Raw genomic sequence first — 12,583 nt, 5'->3', positions numbered from 1 at the left:
AGGGGATCCTGGCCTTCTCATACAGGAAGAGGACACTGGACCACAGTCCATCCCCGGCTGGTGGGGATGGGAGAGCCTGGCTTGGGCTTGGGCACATGGAAAGACCCAGAGCTCCTGATGATGGTGACCAAGCTGGCAGGGAGCCACCTCTACTCCCCTGACCATAGGAGGCTGTTCTCTCTACCGCCCACCTCCTGGGGTCTGCAAGCAGAGGGCCTGTGCTGTCCATCTCCGCCACTGAGAGCTGTGCCCAGCCCACCCCCTCCCGACCCTGCCATTAGAAGCTGCGTTGCCTTCAACAGATGGGAGCTGCGCAGCCTGAGGAACATAGCACAAAGCCCAGCTGACATTTTCCTTCCTGTTCGTTCGGTGGGGGAGGAAGGCTAGGGACGGGAGTGGGGGAGGAGCACAGCAACACCCCCTAGGCCCGCCCCCAGTGCCCGGGGCTCCAGCACCTCCAGCTTCTCAGCTCAGCCTGGTCACCAGCGGCTCTTCGCTGGCTGGGCAACCAGAGCCTGCGCCGCCCTTGCCTGCAGGACAGACGGACCACCTGTGGCTGGCCAACCCCTCCTGTCCCCTGGGCGCTGCGGTGGGCCCACAGTTGTCCTCGGGATTTCGCTCCCCACTCTCAAGCCCCCAGGCTGAGCCCAAGGCCGGCCCATCCCCCACCCCAGTGTCCCATCCCAGGCTGCGGATAGACTCCTGCCAACCCCGGAGGAGCCTGGCTCCTGGTTCCAGATACTTCAGACAGACACCAAGGCCATCTTGTCCCCTCCGCACAGACACCCGAGCTCCAAGGCAGGCAAAGTCCTCGCGGCTCTAGAGTGCTGCCACCCGGCTGTCCGCCCCCGTCACACCCTCCCTAGCCCCTCTGCCACCTCTTGGCGTCCCGACATCTCAGGGCCCCGCTCTCCCCAGCAACAGTTTGGGGCGGTTCGGGCCCCTCTGGGTGGGTTACGGCGCAGACGGCCCCCTCCCGCCGCCTCGGGTCCAGCCCGCGCGGTCAGCTGCCTTCTTTAATTCTCCAGTCCGCTTTCCCACTGCGCTCGCGGCCGCCTCCCTCCCCGAGTCACCAGATCCCTTGCAGGCAGCTCGGCGGCGCCCGCGGCCGTCCCTTTCTCAGCCTCCGCCTCGTCCCTGCAGCCACACCAGAGGCCCCCGCGCCACCCGGGGTCAGCCCACAGCCGCACACTCACCCCACTGCCGCCGTCCGGGTCCCGGGGCCGCCACGCGGTTCGGCTGCAGCCTGGGCTGTGCTGGAGAACCTGGTCTGCGCCCTTCCGCGCGTCGCCCGCCCAGATCGCGGAGGTTCGTGAGCGCCTTCCCGCCGTGGAGTTGTGCTGGGAGTGGTGCTGGGGCAGAGCCGGGGAGGGCGACCGCAGAACAACGATCTGCCCCGGCCGCCCGAGCCCCACGCCCCGGGCTCCACGCTGCCCCCGGCGCTAGTGGCCGGAGCCTGCGTGGTTAAGCCCGGCACTCCCTCTGCGCGCTGCGTGGCCAAGTGCCCTCAGCAGGGTTCCACGGCTCCCAGCGCCCCTCCGCGCGCCTGCTCCCTGCTTCTCACTCGCCCTCCTCACTCGCTTCGCCGCCGCTCTCCCAAACCTCCCCAGCCCACTCCGGTCGCCTCCTCCTCGTCTATATGCCACGCCACCCCCTCCAGTCCCGCTGCCATTTTAACTCCTGAGTGACCAGAGGCCCCCCTCCCTAACACACAACCACTCCCGGGAGGGAGAAGTTGGGTGGGGCCAGATGCTAAAGCTTGAGTGTCTGGGGCCAGTGGTGTTCTTGTGCCTTTAGAGGCAAGGCTTAGCTGAAAGAAGGGGACACAGCGACTGGTCTGAGAGAAGGGGATGGCTCTTCTGATATTGGCTCTTACCCTCTTGCAATAGGTTCTACCCTTCCAAAGTTAGCATGGACCAAAGAATGCAGTGAAGGGTTAGAATTTGTTCACCGATACAGACAACTCTTACCCTAAAGAATGGAGATGCCCCCTGAGTTCTCATGCCCTTCCAGCATTGTCCCCGTCCCCCAGCAGGGCAGTACTGACGTCTTGGATAACCCCACCCTGGTCCTTAGCACACGATGTCAGTCTACCGAGGTGTTAGGCAGGAACTGGCAAGCCCACTCAGGGCCATGGCTTTGGGGGGAGGGGTACCCACCCGGCAAGCTGGGCATTATGAACACTAGGGAAGGAGAGCAGGAGTTGATCCATGCTGAAGGTTGATACTGGGATGGTGCTGGTGGCTTAGAAAGGCTGGGTCCCTGCCATTAGTCTGGGCTTAGGAGAGTAAGTGTCCTGCTGGAGTGAAGGCTGAAGGCCCATGACTTGGTGGGGCTGTCCACGCAGACCACTCAGAATGCAAGCAACAAGCTCAGCTCCTTGACAGGCCACACCTGCTGTTGCAGAATCAACACTGGAGTGGGTGGGGTGGAGCCCAAGGTATGGGGAGTTCTACCAGGAGGGCACCTGATATGTCTTCCTTCATCCAGAGCTTGAGCTCAGTGCCTCCTGTGAGGTGAGCTCTGGACAGAACATGGACAGAGTTTTATGGCTCTGTCTTTTCCAAGGGCACAGCCAGTGGGAAATCCATGCCTGGAGGCATTTATAAAGTCAGTTTGAAGGTCTGTGTGTTCTGTATGCACAGAGGGGGGTTCTCACCTTCATATATTCGAGAAGCACATAAGTTCCCACAGCACTCTGAAACCTCCCCCATGTCCCCACCCTCCACCCCTGCTGTGGGGCACAATGGCCTCTAGGAGCTTAGAGGGACAAGCTGGAACTATACAAAACAAATTTGTAACATTTCAAGGCAATGCAAGTGCCATAGAAATATAGAAAGAAAAAGCCATCTGGGCTAGGGTTATTCATGGAAGGTTTTAAGGAGGACTTGGATTTCAAGCTGAGTCCAAATGGAGGGGTAGGATTTGAACTGGCAGAGAAAACAGGGACCAGCAAAGGCAGGAAAGTGGAGACAAGCGGAGGAGAATGGGTGGGTTGTCCGGAGGGTAGGAACAAGAGAGGGAATTTATAGAGCTATTGAATGCCAGGTTTTTTCACCTCTTTCTCATTTTTATCCTCAGAGTTGACTTTTACCCCATTGAACAGACAGGGGAGTGGAGGTTCAGAGAGTTCAAAATCTACAGGAAGAATCTGAACTCTTTTTGAACTCACAGTGTCCTTGCTATAACACCACATCGGGTGTAAAGAGTGGAGCAGCTGATGCAGTTTAGCTCCTTTAAGAACACGTGGTTTGAGATGAAAGAGGCCGGAAGATGAGAGGCTAGTGAGGAGGCTGCAGTAGGAACGAGGGGGAGGGGAGCAGTGACAATGGCGAGCAATGGGCCTTTGTAAGGAAGACCTGGCAGGATTTTGACACTAATTGAGCGGAAGGCGTCAAAACCTAACTCCAAGCTTTTGAGCGTGAATATTTGGGTCCCTTGTCAATTCAATGGAGCCCCCTCACCATTCTGAGGGCCAATGTCACTGAATAGAGCCTAACAGTGAAATGGAGGAAAAGTTCCCGGTTCTCTACCAGCTCAAGGGCCTGAGCTCTCAATCCAGTGCCCCGGCCTCCCAGCACCTATGTATGCCGCCTAGTGTGTCTTAGCTCCCGACCAGATGGTAAGCTTCTGGAGGGGGTAAGAATGCTCCACACAGTATCAAAACTAGTACCTTACAGTAGGTGCTCAATACCTGATTATTGAAGAATAAATGAGGTAAAAGCAAGCAATATTTGCCATGTGGCTGGTCCTAAGTGGCAGTCCCTGTAAGACACAGGCTGGGTAAGGGATAAGGGAATTGCATTGCCTGTGGAGACAGAAGGGGGGAAATCTTTTCTTGAGCTGGCTCTAAATCTCTAACAACCCAATGGGACTGAGGGAAGAGCATAAGTTTGAGAGCCAGAGGTTTGAAACTCTGCTTGTCACTTCCTCTGTGTTGCTTCAGGAAAAGTGCTTAATTTCTCTGAGCTCCAATTCTGTTCTGTGTGAAAATACTAATTCAAGTAAGAGCAGGTAATACTTGTGGAACCCCTACTACATGGATGCTGAGCACATCTATGCCTGAGTTCATTGAAAATCCCACCTACCCTAGGACTCAAGGTAGGAAAAAAAAGAGGCTTAGCATTTACATAACTGGTACATAATAGAGCTGAAATTTGAACCCAGAGCTATCTGATGGTGGGGTTGAAGGACTGCCCTACCCTGCAACACTTCCTTAGGCTGAGGGTAGCAATCAGGGTATTCATTCCTACTCATAGGATGGTTGTGAGATGTAATAGGGTTACACGTGTCTGGCAGTGAGCACAGTGTCTGGCATATTACACATCTTGGTAAATGATAGTCTTCTCTCTCAAATCATGGCTGTCATTCTGAGCCAGATACTTTCCTGGGAAGATATCAGGGCTCAATTCAGTCCTTTGGAAGTTCTTTAATTACCCAGAGGATTTAATGGCCCTGTTACTGACCTTTTGCTCTCCAAGTTTAAGCTGTAGGTTTAGCCACGCATAACTTCCTTCCAGGAAGCCTGGAAGGGACTCTGTAACACCAGAGTGCCTCTGGAGAAGGATACTGGGATTACATGCCCCTACAAATGATCCTCGGCTCAACTCTACTTAGTTCTTTTCTCTTTCTTTTTTTTTTTTTTTTTTTTTTTAAAGATTTTATTGGGGAAGGGGAACAGGATTTTATTGGGGAACACTGTGTACTTTCAGGCCTTTTTTCCAAGTCAAGTTGTTGTCCTTTCAATCTCAGTTGTGGAGGGCGCAGCTCAGCTCCAGGTCCAGTTGCCATTGCTAGTTGCAGGGGGCACAGCCCACCATCCCTTGTGGGAGTCGAACCGGCAACCTTGTGGTTGAGAGGATGCGCTCCAACCAACTGAGCCATCTGGGAGCTCAGCGGCAGCTCAGCTCAAGGTGCTGTGTTCAATTTTGGTTGCAGGGGGCGCTGCCCACCATCCCTTGCGGAGTCGAGGAATTGAACTGGCAACCTTGTGTTTGAGAGCCCACTGGCCCATGTGGGAATCCAACCGGCAGCCTTCGGAGTTAGGAGCACGGAGCTGTAACCGCCTGAGCCACCGGGCTGGCCCCTCTACTTGGTTCTTTATGTAGGGTCAGACACTGAGTTAGAAGGCTTGCTATTTGTGTGGTAGGGAGCAGTGAGAAGAGCAGGGCTTCTGGAGCCTGGCAGATGAGCCAACTCAGAGAAGGGAGGCTGGAGACCACTTCCTTCAGTGGCCTCTCCACTGTCGTATGCAGCCTCTGCCGGCCTTCACCTCAGGAGGCCCTAGATGGGGCCTCTGGAATCACTGAGGACTACTGTCCCCACAGTGACCCAACTCGGTAGAGGGTGTGGCCCTAGAGCAGTGGCCCTTAGTCTTAAGCATCCCCAGGAGCATGTGTGCAAATGCAGGCTCACCAGTCTGACCCAGAATCAGAGTCTGCAGTTCTTGGCAATCTCTCCAGGTGATTCTGCTTCAGGGGCCTGGCTGAGCCCTAGATGAGCTACACCGCCTGCGGGGCCCACTGGCCTCTGACCTCTCCTGTCCCGGCTCAGTGGCAGCAGAGCCCGATACTCTGGCTACTGGGGAACAACAGTGAAAGGACACAGGGTCCCTGCCAGACGAAGGCTCATGTGAAGCCGAAGCTTAAGCTGCAGGGTGGCTCACTTGTCGGGCGGAGCGGGGGTCAGCTCCGAGATCCAGGCGTTGGGGAGTGTTCTACATGGGCAGGGAAAGTCAATTTGCAAACAGAAAACATTCTTTATGTAAGCATTGCTGGTAAACTGAATGAAGAGCTGCCAGAAGAAAGGGATTTGGATTTCTAAGGCTCATGTAAATTGTTGTGATCTGTCCAGTTCTAAAGAAATATTACCATTGGACCCAATTTTGTATTTGTTCTTTTTTCAGAGGCCCCACAAAACCTGGATCTTCCCCTGGCCTGTCCCCTGAGGGAGCTCCCAGGATCCACAGACACCCTTGGGTCACAGAGACCAGAACGGCAGGAGGACGTTGCAGATGGCAGAGCTGTGTGGAACTGCAGGGAGTCCTCACATTCTTGGAAAAGGCACTGCAGGTAAAAATGATGTAAGTTGAGTATGGTTTTGCCCAGAAACAATGTAATAATGGAAATCGCATTCTTGTCCAAGGTCCTGGTTCCCAGATTTTTATAGGAATAAGTATAAACACCATATTTAATCAATTGTAAATGATACACCTGTACTCTGTATTTGTTAAATTGAATTGAGTATATAAAACAGCTAAACTGGGCAATATGGTAACCAAGTCCCATTCTGTGTAATTTAATGTTTCAAAAGATTCCTTGGAGAAATGCTCTTTTGGGGAGTGGGTGGAGGGAGCCACGGAGAGGACTGGAGACTCCCACTTCCCTCCCTACAAAATCTGTGTAGGCAAGAGGGAGACTCCCAGAGGTCTGAGCCGGGGAACAAGGGTTTTGTGCCCCATGGCACATCTGAAACAGACGAACAAGGTAGCATCATGTGTGGGCACAGCTGGTTGATTCTGAGATGCATGTCTCTGAAGTCAAGGGCCGCCTACATACCAGGAATGGGGGCCACCGGACAGGACTTGCAGTACCTGGAGTTGGATGAGACTCACCCAGAATGGCTGTCTGGGGGAGGAACGTTTGGAGAGATACTTGAAAGCAGGAGAGGCGAACAGTTAGGTTTCCTGAGAGGTCAGTCCCAAGGACCCTCAAAGACCTTCTCATTTGAATTTTGACCCACCTCACTGTAACCCACAGGTTATCAAGAAGCCTTTGTCCCTAAATGCTCATCACCCACCTTCCATCTCCTTCAATTGTTTTCAAATTGCAGGTGGAGACCCATTAGTGAGTTAAAACATATGGTGTATGGAGTTGTGATGTTCAATGTGTTTCTTACCACGAGTCTCCATCAAACCTTGGCTATTTATTCCCAAAGCATGAAAATAATGTACACACGAGTTGTCTCACATGTTAAAAAATATTTAACCAAATCCAGCCTTTCTACTTGGTATGACTTCTGTTGATTGTCTTCTTTTCCAATCAGACTCTATTCATTTCTGAACATTTCATTTCAGGAATGGTTCACAAGACAAAGAAACGGGTTCCACGTATCCTAATCCCATTCTTTGTTTGCACTGTCTCTGACCCTTACATTTTCCTTCTGATTTTCCCACAGAGAAGGATGTCTTCATGGTATTACTTCCAATTTTTGAATTAATTCCAACATAAATCCTAGAGCTCACAAGGCTCTCCTAAGATTTCTCCAAGCAGCCACTACCTGGCTCTAGTTTTGCTTCTAAATCTGTGCTTCTGAAACTGTGTGTACAAAAGGACCACCTGGGGAACTGACTAAAATGCAGTTTCGTGGATCCCACCCAGTAGGTCTGAAGTGGGGCTCCTGAACTGCACTTATGACCAGCTCTCCAAGGGATTCTGAGGATGACACTTGGAGGACCATTTATAAACCATGGAGAAAATTCAGCTCTTTGCAGGAAACTTTCCCTATTCACTCCTGATTCTGACCTCTCCACTCTGTTTCCCTTCTGCAGGAATAGTCTTGGTTTAGGCCACTTTATATTTATTTGCCATCATTTGCACTTTGTCTGAAAGTTACTTGATCTGGGTATCCTGCCTTCCTACTTAAATTATAAATTCCCCCAAGGAACTGTATCACTCATTACCATTTCCCCAGAGTGCCGGCAGAGGACCTGCTCACGGCAGACTTCCCATGAGCTCTCTGTGCGTAGGACAGAATCCTCCCATATATCCCCCTGCCCCTCCTGGGGTCCCCGCCCAGGAGTGCTCAGGGCTGGGGTAAATGTCTGAGTTGTTCCCTGGATCGAACAGCATTATTGATTGGGTGATTTCAGCTCTGTCTGACTTTGTCCTTTACATCTAACCTCCATGGGTTTAGGGAGAAGTGAATCGGTAAAAACTAATGAGTCCAGATGACACCCCCGGGACTGTGGCTTCATCAGGAGCTCTTACATGCTTCCTGTCCAGAAACACATTGAACAGCCAAAGCAGAGGACTGAGCAGCAAGACTGGAACTAGAACGAGCCAAGCTAGCCTAACGCAGCCTAAAGCAAGCATCCTGGGCCCTAAATCCTGACACTTAGGCTTTAAAATGGACAGAGGGAGAGAGGACTGAGGAAGCCATGGCCTGGGCACAGTCTTGTTCCTAGATTAAATGGTTGTCCAGGCAGAGGTCAGCGTGGTCCATTTTCTTGTCCTGAGGAGCTGTCCTGCGTGATAAGCAATTTGGGAAAAATTGACACTGAGCTCCTGAGTCTGCTGGGAACCTTCAGTATATTGTCTCACTTAGTCTTCCTGAGGTTCACAGTGGCTAGTCTCCCAGCTAGAAGAGGTGCAAACCAGACTCAGCCCCATGTCCTCTGGTCGCAGTCCACTGGGGTTTTTTTTCTTTTTCTTTTTTCCCTCCACAATTCCCCTACCTCTCATGGAAAAGAGACCCCACAATACCCGAGATTTTAATCAAAGGGATTAAAATCTTTACTGCCAGACAGCTCACCCTAACGTTTTATTCTTACTTCTCCTCCCGCTAGAATCACATTTCTTTCTATTTGAGCCCCAGGGTTTCAAAGAACAGCCTATCACTGCCACCAGCCTCTGTATGTGGGACCTGGGGCCTTTTGGTTCATGATGTCTTTTTTTTCTTCAGGTGCTATAAACCCATCTCCTTTGCTGAAGGGTTTCTTTTCTGGAAAAAGAAACAATTATAAGGAGAGGAAGGAGAAAAGTAGGGTAAGAAGAGAGCTGAGGAAATAAATTAACGCCATCTCTCCCTGAGCTTAGAGAGACTGATCTGCCTGAAGGCGGGACATGAGGGGGTGACACCCAAAATGCTGGGCTTTTTACAGGCCAGGACCCTGGGCAGAGCGTCCAGGAGCTTGGGCCACTTCTGTGTATTTCTGCATAAATGATTAACGGTCCAAATCCCTTCCCAGATCCCAGTCTCCTGCCTCTGCTGGGTGAGCCCCACCGTGGAAGGGAAGATAAGAGGCCTCTTCCAGCCTGGGACACCTAGATGGCTCTGTCACAGACAAGTGGGGTGTTTCAGATTCCAGACGGGAGAACAGATCGCTAAGGACTGGGCTCAGGCACCAAGACCCTCTCCTTTCCTGCCCCCCTTCAATGCAGAGACGATCTCCCCGTACACTGTGTAGGGTGGCTGGAGCAGATGACTAATGCATGTCATTTTCAAGATGCTCTCTCTGCACAGGAAAGTACATTCAGATCCAGGTTTTAATTGTGTGTGATTTTAGCTGAGATGGCGTTAATTTATTTCCTTTGCTACTTCAGCGGTTCTTCCTCTTTCATCACGGTGAAATTATCTGGAATGTATCTTTTTTTCTAAAGGACAAAAAGAAGCAGCTGATCTTGCTCCTTTTCCACCGATTGAGGTTTAGAACATTCTAGGGGCTGCCAGATGCTGTTCGGTGGGTGCTTCAGGATGGAGACCCTATGGTCTCCCAGTCCCTAGCCTCCCTGCCCTTCCACTCTCTATCAGATTTATCAGAGGGAATGCTGTATGCAGCAGGACCATTACTACCCAAGCAGACTCTCTGACAAATCCACCACCAGAAGGGCATTTTCCGCCAGCACTGGCTCCAGTCAGTTTCCAAAATGAGAGGTACTTTCTTCCTTCCACAACCTTCAGAGAAAAGCGGAACAAAGGGCATCTTGGAGGAAGAGGACAGAATTAATCGAAGAAAGATGGAGCACGAGGCACCTAAGGCCCCTGGCTCAGTGCTCTGAAGCACAGGCACTCGGACTTTGGTTGGGAGAGGGCCTATCATTTAAGAAAGTGGGTAGGACCAGGGTGAATATGATAACCCCTAATACAATGTTTTTAACTTTTTTTCTTTTCATTTGAACCCTCTTTGGGATAAGCATAAAAATATGCACACACACCTTCAGAGATTCTGCTGCATCTTGCCCCAGAACTTTGCCCTGTTTGAAAATTATTGTTTTGCTGTATATATCCACACTAGCTAATGCCATTTTATCAAGGCAGACTTACTCTAGTTTTTTTAATAAAAATAAAATAATTTTTTCCAAATATAGAAATATAGTATTATTTTGAATATGCTTCTTCAATCTCTATGTAAGTCCCGAGTTGGAGATTTAGCCCTCCACCACTCCCCATTGGAGAATCACTGAATCACTGCCCTAATATCCAGCACAGGAAATCAGAAACGCATTGGTCATGACAGACAGGGATTATTTAAAGACCCTTTTGTCTCTTGTCCAAGTTGCTCCCCCATCCCGTAAAATCAGTGTTTGCTCATTCTGGCAAATAGTAAGAAACTCAGTTAGTATACATTGCATGAATCTTGCAGTATTAAATAATTATCAAGTGCTTGGCACAGTGTTGTTGCCTGGTACCTGAGAAGGTGCTCCATAAGTATTAGCTATTGTTCCTAAGGTCCCAACACCCTGTCTCCTCCTCAGGTCCTGTTAGTCTGCCCTCTGCTAAGAAGCTCCAGCTGCTGGAGATGCTAGTTTTCACACAGTACCCTGGGACGACCTTAGCAACCTCTCATTCTGCAGAGCTTACGTTTCACCCACCTTCAAATGGTGACTACCTGTCCAGATACTGGCTTGTTTTGGCTGAGTCAGAAGCTTAGCACAGTGTTTTGCACATAGTAGGCCCTCACAAAATGTTTGTTGAGGGAGTGAATGGTCCTCTGCTCTCCACCTGACACCCCTCCAGTCAGCTGAGGCAGAATCTGTGGGAAGCTGGGGCTGGACCACAGGGCTCCTTAGTGAGCAATTAATCCTCTGACTGCTCTTGATGCACAGGGCTCCAATTTACTAGCACATCCTCATGGCTTGAAACGTTATCTTTTGGGCAGCCCATCTTTCTAGTGTGTTTAGGGGGTTATTGGAGGCTAGTATCACTCTGCTGTTTAAAATTTGTTTCTGCGTTCTCCCTAGATTGCTTTGAATAGCTTTGGAGTTCAGATAGTTCCTCCTTCCAATTGCTTTTGGTTATTTCCCGGCTGTGTCAGCTGCAGTCTCAATCTCCGTAGGGCGGTAAGTGTCAGTTTCTTTCTCAGCTGGGCCCAGCCCAGACTTGGTGGACGCATCTGGCCATGTGATGGAGATGCTGCAATTCTCAGATGTGCCTATCTGTTCATTTGCCACGACCTGCCGTTTCTTAAAAACAAAACACATACTTACCATATGATCCTGCAATCACCTTCTAGACACGTACCCCAAAGAAATGACAATTTATGCCCACATAGAGTCTTGTACATGAATGTTCATAGCAGTTTTATTCGTAATAGCCCCAGATTGGAAACAACCCAAATGTCATTCAGTGAGTGAATGGTTAGACAAACTGTGGTTCATCCCTGTCACAGAATATGACTCAACAACAAAAAGGAATGAACTATTGATATACACGACTTGGATGGATCTCAGGACCTTGTGTTGAGTGAAAAAGGCCAATTTCAAAAGGTTACATACTGTGTGATTCCATTTATATGACATTCTCAAAATGACAAAATTATACAGATGGAGAACAGATTAGCAGTCGCCAGGGTTTGGGGAGGAGGGGTGGTTAAGGATACGAAGGGTATGACGTGACTATAAAGGGATAGCACAAGTGACCGTTTTGAATGGAATTGCTCTGTATTTTGATTGTAGTGGTGGTTACACATGATAAAATTGCATAGAACGACACACACACACACACGTGCATGTGAAATCTGAACGGGGTCTGTGGATTGTACCAACATCCATTTCCTGGTTTCCAAAAAAAAGAGAAAAAAAAAGAACCAGCGTTTGTTCACACTGTTTGCCAGCCCCTGGTCTGCCTTGGGACCCTGGCATGATATTCAGGTGTGTTTGGAAAGGCCAGACTCTCTTGGCATTCGCAAGTATTAAGAATACAGCTGAAATACTTTAGTTCTCCTTCTAACCCACATAGAATCCATTTTCCCAGAATCATTATAATCTTGTTTGGCAGCTCTACACGTTTCCAGCCTATGCCTTTCTTGTGGTATTGTATTTTAAGTGGGTTATCCACCCTGTGAAGGAGGACTATACACTTACTGTGTTTATTTGGTTATTCTAAGCTTAATCAGCTTCACCTTCAAGTTTAAGGAGGATCCTGAATTCAATTACCACAGAACTTGCGTTCTGTTGCTGCTTTATTTTGAGGTCAAGTATGTATTCTCTGAACCTCTGGTGTGCTCCTGGTGGTCTGAAGCTCTGCCCTGCAGTTGTCGTGGAATGTGCAGGGTTGCCTGCCCCAGCGGAGTCCAGGATGGCAGGCCTGAAAGAGCCATTCTAAGATTTGATTCGTTTAACATCCCCCCAATCCCACGGGAACAACCCCAGCAGATCTGCTCTCTCTCCTCACCCTTAGACTCTGACAGGGAAGGACACAGGCCTCAAGTCACACTTAGCTCCCTGAAGCTCATCTAGACCCTCCCCTGTCCTGGTCTCGTAGGGCTCCCAGGAAGGTGTACAATCATCCAGGAGTGTCGTACTCTTTTTCCTCTCCCCTTACGAAGAGACTGGACTTGCCTAGACACAGCTTCTCCTTTCAC

General features: G+C 50.2%; 1 protein-coding gene across 3 annotated transcripts in view; it reads right to left on the bottom strand.

Moving 5' to 3' along the window:
- LRRN2 (leucine rich repeat neuronal 2) overlaps positions 1-1,760 on the bottom strand; it is a 98,900-nt gene extending 97,140 nt beyond the window's left edge. For all 3 annotated transcript variants that reach the window (XR_016022778.1, XM_019711389.3, XM_019711390.3), the window contains exon 1: positions 1,197-1,760. The gene's annotated coding sequence lies outside the window, so the exon portion shown is untranslated. The remainder of the gene's footprint in view (positions 1-1,196) is intronic.
- Positions 1,761-12,583: the final 10,823 nt, after the last annotated feature.

This window comes from Rhinolophus sinicus, chromosome 11 (genome assembly GCF_057876585.1).
Source record: "Rhinolophus sinicus isolate RSI-liver-muscle chromosome 11, RSI-T2T, whole genome shotgun sequence".
In the NCBI taxonomy this organism is placed as follows: Eukaryota; Metazoa; Chordata; class Mammalia; order Chiroptera; family Rhinolophidae; genus Rhinolophus; species Rhinolophus sinicus.
This window is presented reverse-complemented; position numbering and strand designations above follow the sequence as displayed.